An 18173-nucleotide genomic window follows, 5' to 3' on the forward strand; every position below is an offset into this window, starting at 1 on the left:
TATGACGACTTTTTTTCTCATACCATTTTGACGTTAGTCTCGTAATATTATGATTTCTTTTTTCGTACCGCTATGACTTTATTCTCGTAATATTACAAATTTTTTTTCTCGTTAAATTATGACTTTATTCTCGTAATATTACGACTTTTTTTCTCGTTAAATTATGACTTTATTTTCGAAATATTACGACTTTTTTCTTGTAAAGTTATGACTTTATTCTGTAAATCTCCGATTTTTTCCCCCTCAATGTGGCCCTAATACTCCGTAGTACATTTGCACTTTGGCCCTCACTGCATTAGACTTATATATTATATACTTAGACTATAGACTGTGTTACCTTCATCACAATGCTCAAATGTTTTGCGGCTCCAGACAGGTTTTTTTTTTTTTTTTGCCTAAAATGGCTCTTTTGATAGTAAAGGTTGCTGACCCCTGGGTTAGGGTTAAATATGAAGATACAAAGTAGGTTTTATGACCTCCTCCTCCTCTTCCTCCTCCTCCTCCTCGGTTGAAGACCTGCACTGCATTCCTTTGGTTGGCTCTCAAAATCACACACAGTGGCATAAACAGAGACACACCCAAACTGTGAATAAGACTAAATGAAAAGTAATTTAATGTAAATTAACATGTACTTTAATTGATATGAGATGTTGAGCCAACATATGTTTGGAAGTTTGTTTAACGTGTACATGTTTGGGACAAGAAGGAAACTATTTGGAGCCTGCGGAGAGATGCACAGCCGGTCTCTAATCCCTCCCTCTGTTCATCTGTGGACCCTTCATTTCTTAGACTAAACATTCCTTTTAGAGGTAAAATCCACATCCGTGATACTGAACTAGTGTAGTTTATTTATGCCAGTCATTTTCAATTAATATAAGTCAAATATTAAATAATAACAAATTAAGCCAAAACAAGTTACAGTGACTAAAGGCTGTAGATCCAAACGTTCGCTTTATATGAATCACTTGGTAAGATCTTGCCAGCCTACAGACATGTTCTTTCTATAATGTGCATTTTATACAGTATGTCCACAGAGATCTTGAACATAAATTCAGGTGCACACTAATGCCTCAGTTAGTCCTATATTTTGAATATATGTTTTTAATTGACTTAAAGTGTATTACACCTTTTAACGTTAAAATTGACCCCTTTTTACTGCTACATGTGCTTAGAACAACATATAGAATTAAGTTCATGATAATAAACTCTGTTTACATTTCCATTATTTTTATGTCATCTAATTTGAATTCTAACTGTTATGTTGGTAACTTGTATCACCCTGAGGCCCAGTCTCACCACATGTCTGCTTCATGGGAAGCAGACATGCTTCCCCTCCCTCTTCTCTGTTGCTCTCATCCAGACTGACTGTTTTTATATGCTGAGATTAATCTTATCCCTTCATTTACTGTGTAATCAGTGCACTGTTACGTTCCCCTCCGTTTAAGGTCCAGGGGATGGAGGGAGTAACAAAATAAATTTGTAAACCCGGGACTGAGTGTACTGGCAAAAAGATTGTGTGAAAAAATAATCCTACAATTCATTAACAAAAAAAATATGATAACAAAAATGTACAACAATCTGTATACTAATCAGCTCTCAGATCCCGGACGAGCCCCCATTTGTTACGTTCCCCTCCGTTAAAGGTCCAGGGCATGGAGGGAGTGACAAAATAAATTTGTAAATCCAGGAATGAGAGAGGCTGGCAACAAGATTGTGTGAAAAATAATCATCCAATTTATTAACAAAAATATGAAAAAAATGTACAAACACCAACTGAAAACTACTTTCTAACAGAAAGTGTGAGGTAATTAAACAATTAAATAAATATGGCAATAAACCACACCTGAGGAGACAGAGAATAGGGCACAAAAGCACAACACACATGCAACACAGCACAGCACGTAACATGCACATATATACACAGTATATCTACATATATAGGCTGGTCTGTTGTAGTGTTTTGTATACCTACATGTCATAAAAACAAGGTTTATCTATGTTGTGTAATTGGGTAATTCATTTTAATTCAATTGATCAGGTTTTATTCAGTGGTTAATATCAGATAGCTGTTTGATACCGTTCTGCAGCGGACAAAGCCCAGATGTCAAATAGGGAAGAATTAATTATGTGAAACAAATGAATGATGAGAAGAAGGAGAAGTCAACAGAATCTCTTGGTCTTCTGCTCCGCTTCTTCCTCCCTGCCGGTGTTGCTCTGCTCTACGTGAATGCCCGTCCTGAGGACCGGGGCCCATTGTCAAGTGACACCACAACAGGCTGAGGTTGGCGTTCAGCTAATCTGAAAACAGAACCTGAAGAAGGCTCTCCTGGTTCTGAACTGCTCCAACTACGACTAAAGAGCTCTGGATCCTGCACGCCACATCATCTCTCTCGCTGCTCTGCTTCCTTGCCCTGATTGCTGACCTGTCAGAGGCTGAGACCTGAGGTTCGCATCCACACAATGTGCTGAAGACTTGGCAGCCACTATGAAGAAAAGAGACTTTAAAAAGAAAAAACCTTAAATAGAGGACATTTTGAACCGTCAATGATGCCAAGAGACCCCTCCAGCTACAACAGGGGGGTTGAAGAAATGGCACAGAGACCCGCTGCATCAGAGAGAAAGATTGAGATGGAGGAAAACCATTCGAGGAAACGTGTCCGCCGACAACATCGAGCAATGTCAGAGAAATGGATCCCCACTCCGGACCCCGATGCTCTGCTGTTGCCTCTGACCATTCCTGCCGAGACGCCGGCTTCGTCTGCTGATAAAGACGATGATGTTTCCTCTGTGTCTGGCGGTTCCACGGTCCTGGGAAGCCCGCCGTCGACTTCGATTCGCAGGGACTTCCCGCTGGTGATGGTTGCTCCGGCGGGATGCATTGGGCTACAGCTGCCCCCCCCGTTCACACCCAAACCCATGAGTCGACCTCGCCACGGCTTTTACAGCCCAGCTTATCCAGCTCAGGCGGCCTGCGTCTCGCTATCACTTCTAGAAATATGGCAATGTGTTGAGGTGTCCTGGCTCCTTCCACTGAAGACAAGAGCCCCTGTAGCAGGTATCGTGGATTATCTCAGGGTGCAGGGCCCCATGGAGGCTGGTCAGAGAGAAGGAAACTCCTGTCACCGCTGGTTCGTGACAGGGAAATTTTAGAATATTTTGTCAAGATATTTCAACTGGGAGCTCAGCTGGCTGCAGCTGCTAATAATTTAGGCATGTTGGGTGTTTCACTGGCATCTCCTCAGCCTGACGCCCCTGCCATGCGATGCATTTTGGACTGGAACATCGGCCAAATGAATAACTTTATTCAGGGCATTGCCACAGCCGCGGGCCATGTGATGTCTCTAGCCACAGTCGGGTCCCGTCATGTGTGGCTGTGACTCACGGCTGTTCCGCGAAAGGACCGAGATGATTTCCTGGGAGCCCCCATCGCTGCAGAGAGGCTCCTTGGGTCAATTTCATCTGTGCTTCAAACGCTTAGAGGAGGAGAAATTGCAGCTCAGCCGCTATTTGCCTCTCGCCCAGCCATTTAAGAAGATGAGGAGAAGTGAGGAGAGGAGAATGACGACGGAATACTGCCCACTGGCTGCTCACCCGATGGTGCCACTGGAGCTGTTGCACTTGCAGAGGTGGTTTGCCAGTTTTTGTTTGAATGCCAAGAAGCACAAGCAATGCTTGTTACCGTTACCCCCTCAGTAGAGGACAATCTACACTACTTGGAGTTCCCATAACACCTGTTGAAGGGAACAACACTGGGACTCCTATGTCACAGTGTTCACGGACGTGTCCCTGACGGTGTGGGGAGGGACAACCTCAACCTCCTCAAACTGCAGGCAGTGTTCCTGGTCCTCCAACAATTCAGGCCCCTGATACTGGTGACGCAAGTGCTGGTTAGGACCGACAACCACACCACTGTGGCTTACATCAACAGCAGACAGTGCGTTCAGTCCGCTGCTCTGTTGGGCACAGTGAAGAACCTGTGGCACGGCAGGACGACCCACCCATGCGGGTGGACGCGTTTGCACACATGCCATGGCCAAGAAAGCTGGTTTACGCCTTTCCACCGCTCCATATCATCCCTCCACAACTAGACAGAGTGAGGCAGGAGCAGCTGTAAGTCATTCTGATAATACCAGGTCGTCACTTGGCGCCATGGTACGCAGAACTGACTCAAATGTTGGTGGCCCAGTCCTGGACCAACCACCAGTTCTGGGGTGCTCAGCCTCAGGAGGCGAGGGCAATTGGTGCGCTGCCCACTCTCTGGGCCATCCTCTCCAGACTTAGCTCCTGAGAGGAACAGGCTGATGAGGGCTGGACTGTCTGCAAAGGTTGTACAGACTATCCGAGCGGCAAGAGGGGGATCCAACACTGCCTGTTACAAGGCAAAGTGGTTAGGGATCCAACACTGGTGCGAGGAAAGGAGGCTAGATCCCTTGTCCTGTGCAGTCGGGTCTATTCTCTCCTTTTTACAGTGTGTGATGTATAGAGGGCTGTCATTATTAAAATATTAAAGTCTATGCAGCAGCCATTTCTTCCTGCCATGAGGTTTTTGGCGACAGTCCGGTCTTTGGCCACCCTCTCATGAAATGGATTCTGCAGGGGGTCAGGATGCAACGACCAGTGATGCGTGCCTCTTCCCCACAGTGGGGACTGCCATTGGTTCTTGAGGCTTTGGTGAAGGACCCCTTTGAGCCTCTAGAGCGTTCCTCTCTGAAGGAATCATTCAAGACAGCTTTGCTGCTTGCACTGACCTCAGCTAAGAGAGTACTGTATGTGAACTGACCGCCGTGTCGGTGCACCCCAGTTGCTTGATGCTTCGTGGTGACCACAGCAGGGCTACTCTCATACCAAACCCCTCATTTGTTCCTAAGAACTTAGGTTGAGGGTCATACAATTGAATGCTTTTTTTCCTCAACCCCATGCGGGAGACAAAGTCGCATCTGTTATGCCCTATTCGTGAGTTGGTATGTTATGTCGAAGGCACAGCCCCCGTCAGGCGCACTGTTCATGTGCTTCTGTGATGGTGTGGCCGGGAAAACCTTTCCAAGGAACGCATGGCAGGTTGGCTTTGTGAGTGCATCTCCCAGGCCTATAGGCAGGCGGAAAGAGACCCTCCCTCTGTGGTCTGTGCACACTTTACACGCAGCGTTGCAGTGTTTGCGGCCTTGTTCAGTGGGGTGAGTGTCGAGGACATATGTATGGCGGCATCATGGTTGACGCCTTGCCCATTCATACGGTTTTACCTCTTGGACATGTCGGGTCTGTGCTCGCTGGAATGACACAGGACTGGTGAAAAAGGTCGGGTGGGTGTGTCAGTTGTGTTACACGTGACCCCCTCTACATGTTTGCGTGCTCCTTGATGACCCGGCGAATATGGGTTTGGGGTGTCTACCCTTTGTTTCTGACCCCTGCAGGGTTAGACCATGGCTTTACCCAGATCAGTTGTGGTCTATCAGAGGTGGCTAGGGCCCCCCCACTTCTCCGCTGCAGCGGCCTGGGTTATAAAGAAGTAGGCGGGCTGCAGTGTTAATCCTTAGCCGGTCTTGATCGGCGTGGTTAGGTCGATGTGGTTGCACGGCAGGGCGTACATCCATCAGGCTACACCCACTGTACCCATAGATTCTAGCAGAGGGCGGAGCCTGTGTGAGTTAGAATGAAGGTTACGAAATAGTAACCCTAGGTTTATAAGCACAGGTAGAGCCCTCTACCAAGAAGGCCCTGCCGCTCCTTTGCTGCTCGCTTAAGAGGGCGTGGGATACCAGGCAGCGCTGGATGCCGCCTTATATATACTGTCGTATTGCACGGATTCAGTAGACACGCCTTTATTGACCGGCTACATTTAAGCAAATCTCAGTGGGCAAACGTGTGAGTGTGATTGGAGCAGAGTATTACCCATAGTGTCCAGTAGAGGGCTCCGCCTGTGCTTATAGTAATAGTAACCCAAGTTTTATAAGCACAGTAGAGCCCTCTACCAAGGATGCCCTGCCCCTCCTTCGCCGCTCGCTTAAGAGGGCGTGGGATACCAGGCAGCGCTGGAAGCCACCTTATATACTTTCGTATTGCACGGATTCGGTAGACACGCCCTTATTGGCCGGATACATTTAAGCAAATCTCAGTGGGCAAACGTGTGATTGGAGGAGAGTATTACCCATAGAGTCCAGTAGAAGGCTCCGTCTGTGCTTATAGTACTAGGGTTACATAATCATAACCTTCGGTGTGAACAGGGTCTAGAAAAGCCAACTGTGCTGCTCTTCCCTTTCCCAATCTCGCCATCTCTCTCTCTCTCTCTCTCTCTCACTCTCTGCTTCTGTCCACCGATCTCTAGCGCTGCTCTCTGACCTGCATCGGTCGCTCGGCTCCCGGCCTCATCAGTGGCACAGAGGATGCTGCTCTCTCTCTCTCTCTCTCTCTCATATGGCTGCTACAATAAAGGCAGCACTGTATCCTACAAAACCAATGATGATGTCAGCTTGTTATTGACTCTCCCAGGTCTGAATGACTGAGCAGAGGATAGGGGGTGGGGTGGAATCTATCTATTGCAGTGAGTTGACCAGCCAGGCACAAATGAGCTTGAGTGTGTGCGTGTGTGTGTGCGTGTGTGTGAGTGTGTGTGAGTGTGTGTGGTGTGGGGGATGGGTGGGATCCTGCAGTCCTCGTTTCCGCAGACATAATCTGTCCCAGTTGCTGCACACCTCTTACAGTTTACAATAATCTCTCTGCCTCTCTCTCTACCCCTCCCCCACTCCTCTCTCTTTTTCTCTCTCTCTCTCTCTCTCTCTCTGTCTCTTTCTATCTCTCTCTCTCTCTCTCTCTCTCTCCTCTGGTGGATTGTGTCTGAGTAGTGAGGCAGAGAGATGGACGCAAGACAAGGGAAGAAAAATTGAGAGGGCTGAGAGAACAATAATAAAGCTTCGATACCACTCTTGGTAAAATGACGTTGCCTCTGAGATCACGCTGCTTTCTATTTGTAGGACATTTCTTGGGTCCTATATCTTTATCTATTTCTAAATAAACAGCAAGAGGTATAGGATACAGCTTACCTTACTAGAAATACGGCTTGATTTGACATTTTGTTTTGAGTATAAAGGGCCTTAACAGTGGTTTTGTATGCTTAGCCTATTTACAACATATAACATGTATATGACAGAAAAACATGCTTCATACCGTTCAATCGTTTGGAAATTATATATGAATATATATTTATATATATTTTTTTATTTCGTTCAAAGGAGTAATTGGCTTCCAATCAATTCCATTCATAAAACATAAAAATCTATAAGCGCACTCTTGAATCTTGCTTATGTTGTGTAAATCTGTAACAGTGACAGCAGTTCTTCGTCAAAGTTACATTATTACTATTATTTTATTTTATTTAATTTTATTGCACAAAGTCAAGTAATACATACACACATACAATAATAATAAAGGAACACAATAACATTACCATCCATCCATTCATTTACAGCAGCAGGCTTAGCAGGGAATTCCAGATGTCCCTCTTCCCAGTCAAGTTTTCCGGCTGTTCCTTGGGGACCCAGAGGCGTTCCCAGGCCAGACGAGATATGTGATCTCTCCAGCGTGTTCTGGGTCTACCCCGGGGCCTCTTACCGGTTGGACGTGCCCAAAAACCTCCAAAGGGAGGCGTGCAGGAGGCATCCTGATCAGATGTTAAAGGTCCCATATCATGCTCATTTTCAGGTTCATACTTGTATTTTGTGTTTCTACTAGAACATGTTTACATGCTGTAATGTTGAAAAAAAACACTTTACCGTTTTAGTGCATTTCAACGGAATTGCAATGGAATTGCGTTGCTAGGCAACAGTTTGGGTCCATATTTACTTCCTGTCAGCTGATGTTATTCACATACACTGCAACAGGAAATAAACTGGGACACATTTAGAATGTTTATGTTTAAAACCGTGTAATGATCTATATATATTGTATATTTGTGACATCACAAATTGACAGGCTTGTTTCAAATGCTTAGTTTCTGAATACGGGCTGTGTGGGTTTCTCCGGATATTGAGCGTTTTGATAGTTTAACAGTATTTATAAAGCACTTTAACCTGCATTATAATATAAAAGACATGAAAATCTCACTTTTTACAATATGGGACCTTTAAATGGTAAATGGACTTCCATTTATATATCGCTTTTCTAGTCTTCCGACCGCTCAAAGCGCTTTACGCTACATGTCAGCATTCATACACTGATGGCAGAGGCTGCGATGCAAGGTGCCAACTTTGCCTATCAGGATCTAATCTAAATACTCCTTCATTCTTTCGGGAGAATTTTAGGGTTCAGTATCTTGCTCGAGGGCACTTCGACATGTGACCTGAGGAGCCAGGGATCGACCTTCCGATTGGTGGATGACCCGCTCTAACCTCTGAGCCACAGCCACCCCAGATGCCCGAATCGCCTCAGCTGGCCCCTTTCGACGCGAAGGAGCAGCGGCTCTACTCCGAGCTCCCTCCTGAGGCCTGTATTACAAAGCAGGATTTGGGGTTAGCGAGGAAACTTCAGGTTTAACTCTTCAGGGTTTTCAGTCCTACAACGGTGCTTCACTTCTTACCGGGGAACATCGCCATGGTAACTGATGCTGCACACCTGACCTGCTCCGGAGCAGGATCAACTCGTATAACAGCACCACCTACTGACCAATCAGAGCTCGATGCCGAGTCATAAAATAATATGACACAAATATGAAGAATTTAAAGTCATAATCCAGGCTAAAAGCAACACAGTTTAAACTGACAAATGCAGGAAGGACATCTGGCACAAAAAAAAAATGCCGATGGTGTGAAACAGACTTGGGAGCAAATGAAAAATAAATTAATAAATACGTTGTATTTATAAAATATATACGAGAGATTTAAATAAATACGAGTCGTGTGTTTACAGTCCCACAGACTGTATGCATTGTCTTGAGTTACTTTGCTACCGGTACTTTTAAAGTGTGCTGTGGGTGATTACAAGACATGAAAGTAAGCCTGCTTACTGCTTTGAATTAGACTATGTTCTTACATTTATTTTTTATTTGCTCCCAAGTCTGTTTCACACCGCTGGAGACGAGGACGCAGCTGAAAGAAGGATAGAAGTTTCATACAGGCCACAATTTCCCTAATGGGAATAATAAAGTATCTTCTATTCTTCTATACCAGGGGTCAGCAACCTGCGGCTCCGGAGCTCCAGTGGCTCCTTGTGGATTTATAAAAATGGAAATGAATAACTGTTTTTTGTTTACATTTTCATTTTTATTTATCATTGTTGTAGGTCTAATGTATGACTGTTCGATGGAGTATTAGGGCCACATTGAGGCAAAAAAGAAATTGGTGATTTCAAGAATAAAGTCATCATATTATGAGAATAAAGTCATAAGTTTAAAAGAAAAAAAGTCGTAATATTATGAGAATAAAGTCATAAGTTTAAAAGAAAAAAAGTCATAGTACTATGAGAATAAAGTAATAATATTATTTAGTAGTAATTTTAAGTGTTATTTTCTTTTTTTCTCGTACTGTTATGACTTTATTCTCGTAATATTACGACTTTTTTTCTCCTAAAGTTATGACTTTATTCTCGCAATATTACGACTTTTTTTCTCGTAAAGTTATTACTTTACTCTGTAAATCTCTGATTTTGTATCCCTCAATGTGACCCTAATACTCCGTAGTACATTTGCCCTTTGGCCCTCACTGCATTAGACTTATATACTATATACTTAGACTATAAACTGTGTTACCTTCATCACAATGCTCAAATGTTTTGCGGCTCCAGACAGATTTTTATTTTTTTTTTTTCCTAAAATGGCTCTTTTGATAGCAAAGGTTGTTGACCCCTGGTCTATTTTATTCTAGAAGCAGCATATTAATTTAACAGAATACACAGAGTATTCATAGTCAGATATACCTATGCTCTAGATCAGGGGTTCTCAGCCTTTTGCAACTGGAGGCCCACTTGTGATTGTCAAAACATTTCCGAGGACCACCTTCCCAAATAAATGAGTAAAAAACCTAACATGTTTATACAACAAATAATAAACTGGGCTGTAGATATGTGTTATGCCACTGTCAGCTGTAATGACCAAAATACATATTCTGCTTACCCTCAGTGAGACACTTGGGCTTGCCTCTGGGAAATAATGAGATCAAGTCGTGGTGGGATGGGTGAGAGGCTGACACGCAGAGTAGCATTCAAAGTTGCTTTCAGTTTGTTCCTTGCCTTTGATTTTGTGACAGTCACAATGGAAAACCCTGACTCACATAAATAGGTGGTGGTGAAAGGCAACAGAAATTTGATTGCCCGTTTTGACAGAGAGGGATATTGACTGGCAGCCAGTATCCAGAATGAAGCAAGGTCAACTTGTGTGAGCTGAAGCTTCAGGCTGCTGTCTGCTGATAGTTCCATCAGTTCATTTTCCAACACAGTGGAGAGAGCTATGTCTTCTGAAGCAGGATCCACAGAGAAAGGGTCCAAAATCCAAAGGTTTCCATCTCGTGCATCTTCTGGGAAGTAGTCTGTAAACTTTCCTGACAACTGAGTCAAATGCTGGGTTATAACACTGGATATGTTGACATGAGGAGTGGCTTCCAAAGTTTCACTTAGGAGTGAAAACACGTCAAATCGTCCCTCCTTGACTCTTCTGTTCCACAGAATACGTTTTTTCTTGAAGCCCTCAATTTTGTCTGAAACCAAAAACACTGTGCTGTTTCTGCCTTGCATTGATATATTGAGCTGATTTAACTGGTCAAATATATCTGATAAGTAGGCCAGTTTTGCACAAAAGTTACCATCAGTGTAATGCTCAGCAAGAGGGGAGTGCTGCTCTTCCAGAAATGTGTGCACTTCTCATATTTCCTCACCACATGCTTCGGAGCTTTTACTGGCGCAGGGTTGTTTCCCACATCACTTTTTCGCTTTAAAAACCGATCCATTTTGTCTCACTGCATCCGAGAACATTAGCTAGCTAACAGTGGCAAACACGTTTGTCTCTACCTGATGATGTTTGGTGTTTTTACACAAGGCCTATTGAAGGAGGTTGGGTCACACTTAATCAACGCGCCTTCGGGGTACCGCACATGCGCAGTAATATCTGCTCTGCACTCGCCGAAATTGAGCCGATCGCAACGCACGACCGCAGCTCCAGTTACACTGCGCATGTGTTATACCCAATACAAGACCGTGTCTCAGCCTCCTTCAATAGGCTTTGGTTTTACAGCAGCTGGCATCTTACCTCCTTTAGGTTTTACCTGTTCACTTTGCTAAATGATAATAAAAAAATAATCTAGTACCACTGCCTCCGCGGCACACTAGATGGCGCTCTGCGGCCCACTGGTTGAGAATGGCTGCTCTAGATAGAGCATAGTAGTGATAATATAAGTCTGTTATTTACGCAGTCACACATCTGCAATTTTTTCTTTAGCCAGCTGTCCTTCCTGCGTTTGGATTGTGTGTTTAACTTCTTCATATTTGTCTAATATTATAGTTTGCTCTTTATTTATAAAATATCCCGCTCTGCTGACAGTAGACTTGTACATGTCTGTGATTGGTCAGATGCTGAAAATTCTGCCCCTTTTATGTGAAGGCGCTCATAACCAGAGCGCCTTCACATAAAAGGTCATCAAGGAAGCTGTAACAAGTAGTGGTGAAAGTGATTCTCTGAACACCCCGGCTGTGGAGTCCTTCTGAATTCTCCTTCACATCTTTCCTTGACCTCATGACGTTTCCATCGAGGTCAAGGAGAAGTGGTTAGGAAAAGACGTTAGGATGGCATTTTTTGACTTTTCGACCGCAGCCCAGGTCTCCCCACTCTTCACCTCACCACCTTCTACAGGGGCACCATTGAAAGCATCCTGACATGCAGCTTCACTTCCTGGTTTGGGAGCTGCAGGACCTACGAACAACGGCAGCTAAACAGGATTGTGAAGACAGCCAGCAGAATCATTGGTGCCCCTCTCTCCCTTTCCTGATGGAGATCTACCAGCCAGCGCTGCATTCACAGAGCTTCCTCCATCATCAAGAACCCTCACCGCCCTTCTCACGGCCTGTTCTCCCTCCTGCCGTCTGGGAAGAGGTACGTACAGGAGCATCTGCTGCAGGTCCAGCAGGATGCTGAACAGCTTCTTCCCACAAGCTGTAAGGCTTGTAAATGGACTGTGTCCCTCTCCCCACACATACACACTCACATCCAACACCCCAGCATTAACACAGAAACAGTTTGACAGCTAATCATCTGTCAAAGACAATTTGGAACAGTAATGCAAACAGCACTTTACTAAGGACATTAATGCACTTTTCTCTGCTGCGAAACACGACTGCTAAATTGTGTGTAATTGTGTTTGAAACGTTTGCTTATTTTTTTTATTTTAGGTATTGTTAATTTTAATACTTATTTATTCTATCTTTTTTTAAAGCTGAAGTAGGCGAGATTGGAGCAAATATGATTAAAAAAAGTTATTTTTATAAAACGGTCGCTATATTGTGACAGTAGTACATGAAACAGGTAACCTGAAAAAAATCATGTTCCTCTTTGTCCTCCGGTGCTCCTAACGACATTTATAAAATTTCACAGACCGGAGGAAAACAAGCAGTAAGAGCTGATCTGAGGTCTGCTGTCCAGCTGCCGTCTATGAGAGCCAGCTGTCAATCACTCGTGAACTCCGACCAAACGGTCAAACTAGGCAGCGCTGATCAAATATGAATCAATATTCTGTTACGTTAATGCCTATTTCTCTCCTCAAATGTTTTCAGAATCATCTTGTAGTGCACGGTATAGCTGTAAAATTAGAAAGTTTGTGACGCTGCCGCCATTGTGAAATCTGGTGAAGGAACGCTAAATTCCGGTCACATGACCGGAGCACAGCCAATAGGAACACTCTCAATGAAATGACCTGTGATTGGTCAAAGTCTCCCGTCATGGGCTAGATTTTCTAAAGTCTGAAAACAGAGCCATGAGGAGGAGCAGAAGTCTAGTTATCTCTCAGAACACTTGAATTACAATATGCTGAAAGGTTATTATGGAATTTTTGTCCAATGATGCCAAAAATAAACTGCCTACTGCCACTTTAAATGGATAGTTTGGGTGTTTTGAAGTAGGGTTGTATGAGGTACTTCTCCATAGTCAGTGTGTTACCTACAGTAGATGGAGTTTGGAGTACGAGCACGGGAGCAAAGTGACGTACTGCTGTGGACGGGGGCGGCAGAAAAAATCAAATCCTGCTACTCCTGTCTGTTTCTCCAAACTCCATCTACTGTAGGTAACACACTGACTATGGAGAAGTACCTCATACAACCCCACTTCAAAACAGTTAGTTAAATGGAAATTTAAGGTAATTTCAGAGTTAATGTGGTTAGTTTGTTTCATATCAGTACATATATTGTTAGTGGAATAGTTTATTTAAAGCTAGGGTTGGTAATCTTAAGAAACTATAAGAGTGTACGCTACATTTTGAAACTGTTTCAACCTAAAAACCCAGCTCAGTGTTGCCAACTCTTTCCCAATGAAAATAGCAGCTCCAAAAGTCCCTGAATCTAGAGAGAAAGTCACCAAGTCATCAACACCGACAGTCTGTCCTCCCTCCAAAGACACTTCCCAAAAAATTATCATAAACAACCAACATGGCTATTGTTAGTACTCACAGCTGTCAAGTTAGCAGCTTGTGGAAAAACCGGTGAGGGAATAGACCGAGTGTTTACAGACAGGCAAGCAGGCAGGTAGCCCATCTGTGTATACACTCTGCCTCATTATCTTTATTTACGTTGCACTTTTTACAGCAGAGCCATTTCTAAGCCTGAGTTCACACTGAAGGCAAAAGTGGCCCAAATCTGATTTTCTTTTTGCATACAGACGTAGGCAAAGTTGTTGGTAACGTTCCGTTAAAGAGAGAAAAACCCACAATGGTCACTGAAATAACTTGAAACTGACAAAGGTAATAATAAATAAAAATTTACTGAAAATGAACTAATGCAAATCAGATATTGTTTTTGAATTGTGGTTCAACAGAATCATTTTAAAAAACAAACTAATGAAACTGGCCAGGACAAAAATGATGGTACCCCTAGAAAAGATGTAAAATAATGTGACCATAGGGACATGTTAAACTAAGGTGTGTCCTGTAATTAGCATCACAGGTATCTTCAAACTTGTAATCAGTCAGTCTGCCTATTTAAAGGGTGAAAAGTAGTCACTGTGCTGTTTGGCATCATGGTGTGTACCACACTGAACATGGACCACAGAACGCTAAGGAGAGAGTTGTCTCATGAGATCAGAAAGAACATTATAGACCTTCATGTTAAAGGTAAAGGCTATAAGACCATCTCCAAGCAGCTTGATGTTCCTGTGACTACAGCTGCACATATTATTCAGAAGTTTAAGGTCCATGGGACTGTAGCCTACCTCCCTGGACGTGGCCGCAAGGGGAAAATTGATGACATATTGAAGAGACGGATAATACGAATGGTAACCAAAGAGCCCAGAACAACTTCCAAAGAGATTAGAGGTGAACTCCAAGGTCAAGGTACATCAGTGTCAGATCGCACCATCCGTCACTGTTTGAGCCAAAGTGGACTTAATGGAAGACAACCGAGGAGGACACCAAATCATAAAAAAGCGAGACTGGAATTTTCCAAAATGCATATTGACAAGCCACAAAGCTTCTGGGAGAATGTCCTTTGGACAGATGAGACAAAACTGGAGCTTTTTGGCAAGTCACATCAGCTCTATGTTCACAGACGCAAAAATGAAGCATCCAAAGAAAAGAACACTGTACCTAATGTGAAACATGGAGGAGGCTCGGTTATGTTATGGGGCTGCTTTGTTGCATCTGGCACAGGGTGTCTTGAATCTGTGCAGGGTGCAATGAAATCTCAAGACTATCAAGGCATTCTGGAGCGAAATGTGCTGCCCAGTGTCAGAAAGCTTGGTCTCAGTTGCAGGTCATGGGTCCTCAAACAGGATAATGACCCAAAACACAGCTAAAAACACCCAAGAATGGCTAAGAACAAAACATTGGACTATTCTGAAGTGGCCTTCTATGAGCCCTGATCTAAATCCTATTGAACATCTGTGGAAGGAGCTGAAACATGCAGTCTGGAGAAGGCACCCTTCAAACCTGAGACAGCTGGAGCAGTTTGCTCACGAGGAGTGGGCCAACATACCTGTCAACAGGTGCAGAAGTCTCATTGAGAGTTACAGAAATCACTTGATTGCAGTGATTGCCTCAAAAGGTTGTGCAACAAAATATTAAGTTAATGTTACCATCATTTTTGTCTAGGCCAGTTTCATTAGTTTGTTTTTTTAAATGATTCTGCTGAACCATAATTCAAAAACAATATCTGATTTTCATTAGTTAATTTTCAGTGAATTTTTATTTATTATTACTTTTGTCAGTTTCAAGTTATTTCAGTGACCATTGTGGGTTTTTCTCTCTTTAACGGAACGTTACCAACAACTTTGTATATGAATAGCACAAATCACACGGACTCTGATCTTTTCAACTGTGATTTGGCCACTTTCATACAGTATGTGGTCCTAAATCAGAAACAAATCAGATTTTTATTTGCGATGCGACCACAGTCTGAACTGCCATATTCCTACGATCCAACTACGTTAGGTCCTCGGCAAGTTGTCCTTCACGGGAGACGTATATAGATATAAAATTGATTTGAAACGCAAAAAAAGGATTGTATTGATATTAAGAATTTGCACCTTGTATTTAAGGACAACAAACATTATATGAAAGTGTTTTTTAACACTTTTATTAGTAAAGAATAAATAGTACTCGGGTTCACTCTCCAGACATGCGCCAGCTTGCCAGCTCTGCCGTCTGCAACGGCGCAGTGGACTCGCACTCGTTCTCTCACCCGGTAGCGGCGTGGAGGAAGGCGAACACCGGTCTGCATGAGCTAGCATGTTTCAGGCGCTATCAATCCACTTGACGAGGGTGGCTTCACCCACGGGTGCTTTCCCCGTGCACTGTGGTTTTTCATTCAGAGAAAATGACTTTCCTTTCCCCGTCATGATATCTACGTGCATCACGCAGCATCAGCCTCACGTATCCAGCTGGAGAGCAGACGGTCTGCGAGGCAAATTATCACGATGGGAGTAAAGTAAAGAACAAAACAGAAATTCAGCTAACGTTAGTCTAACATAGTTTTAACATGTTTTTCTTTATGTTTTCATGTATGAAAAGACCCCAAATGAACACTTTAGGTGGACTAATGGATTACTATCAGCAGATTATTTAAACAGCGTTTGTAGAGGAATGATTCTGTCCCAAGCTGTTTGATCACTATCAGCTGTTTGATCGCTATCAGCTGTTTGATCACTGTCAGCGATTTGATCACTATCAGCTGTTTGATCGCTATCAGCTGTTTGATCACTATCAGCTGTTTGATTACTATCAGCTGTTTGATCTATATCAGCTGTTTGATTACTATCAGCTGTTTGATCGCTATCAGCAGTTGATCACTATCAGCTGTTTGATCACTATCAGCTGTTTGATCACTATCAGCAGTTGATCACTTTCAGCTGTTTGATCACTATCAGCAGTTGATCACTTTCAGCTGTCTGATCACTATCAGCTGTTGATCACTATCAGCTGTTTGATCACTATCAGCTGTTGATCACTATCAGCTGTTTGATCACTATCAGCTGTTGATCACTATCAGCTGTTTGATCACTATCAGCTGTTTGATCACTATCAGCAGTTGATCACTATCAGCTGTTTGATCACTATCAGCAGTTGATCACTATCAGCTGTTTGATCACTATCAGCTGTTGATCACTATCAGTTGTTTGATCGCTATCAGCAGTTGATCACTATTAGCTGTTTGATCACTATAAGCTGTTGATCTCTGTATTATTGATCTACTGTTTATATTGAAAATGAGGACAGAAGCAGGTTAAACCACTGTTTATTTAACTTGAATAGAAGTTGATTTATTATATTTTTTGTTAAATATTGCACTGCCTTGTATCTTGAGAACTGAATCAGCAGGTCCTGCAGTTGCACTTTTTATTATTTTCTAATATAATGTGTATGTATTTGCCATTAATTGTTGTTTACTTGTTTATATCCGTAATTAATTTATCCCTGATTCCCTTACAACAGGGGTCAGCGACCTGCAGCTCTTTAGCTCCTCTCCAGTGGCTCCCTGTGGATTTAAAAAATGGAAATGAATAACTGTTCTTTGTTTACATTTTCATTTTTATTTATCATTGTTGTAGGTCTAATCTACGACGGTACGACGGAGTATTAGGGCCACATTGAGGAAAAAATATAAATCTGAGATTTCGAGAATAAAGTTATAAATTTATGAGAAAACAGTCGTAATATTCTGATTATAAAGTCATAATATTATAAAGTAGTAATTTTCCGTGTTATTAACTTTCTTTCTCGCAAAGTTATGACTTTATTCTCATAATATTACGACTTTTTCTTATAAAGTTATTACTTTATTCTGGTAATATTACGACTTTTTTTTCTCGTTAAATTATGACTTTATTCTCGTAATATTACGACTTTTTTTTCTCGTTAAGTTATGACTTTATTCTCTTAATATTACGATTTTTTCCTCGTAAAGTTATTACTGTATTCTCGTAATATTATCATTTTTTTTCTCGTTAAGTTATGACTTTATTCTCATAATATTACGACATTATTCTCCTAATGTTACAACTTTTTTCTCGTAATATTATGACTTTATTCCGGAAATCTCTGATTTTTTTTCCCTCAATGTGACCCTAATACTCGTAGTACATTTGCACTTGGGCCCTCACTGTATTAGACTTATATACTATATACTTAGATTATAAACTGTGTTACCTTCATCACAATGCTCAAATGTTTTTGCGGCTTCAGACAGGTTTTTTGGCTCTTTTGATAGTAAAGGTTGCTGACCCCTGCACTAGTATAGCAATAAAATCACAACTGAACTGACTATGACTGCCAGCATAACATAAAGAAACAATGAGTGAATAAGTCGCAAAAGATTGCTGATACTGGCTGATAGACAGGCCAACGTGAACATGGGAATAAGAGGAGTAAAGGCACTGGTTTTAATGCCTTTTGGGGGATTTTTTAAGAAAGTGTTTTAGGGTTATGGCAACATGGAACAGATTGCTTTTTCCAGCCTGAAAAAGTAAATAAATAGCTCTATCAATAGCCTGGTATGTTCTA

The sequence above is a fragment of the Sebastes umbrosus genome, chromosome 5 (assembly GCF_015220745.1).
Source record: "Sebastes umbrosus isolate fSebUmb1 chromosome 5, fSebUmb1.pri, whole genome shotgun sequence".
NCBI lineage: Eukaryota > Metazoa > Chordata > Actinopteri > Perciformes > Sebastidae > Sebastes > Sebastes umbrosus.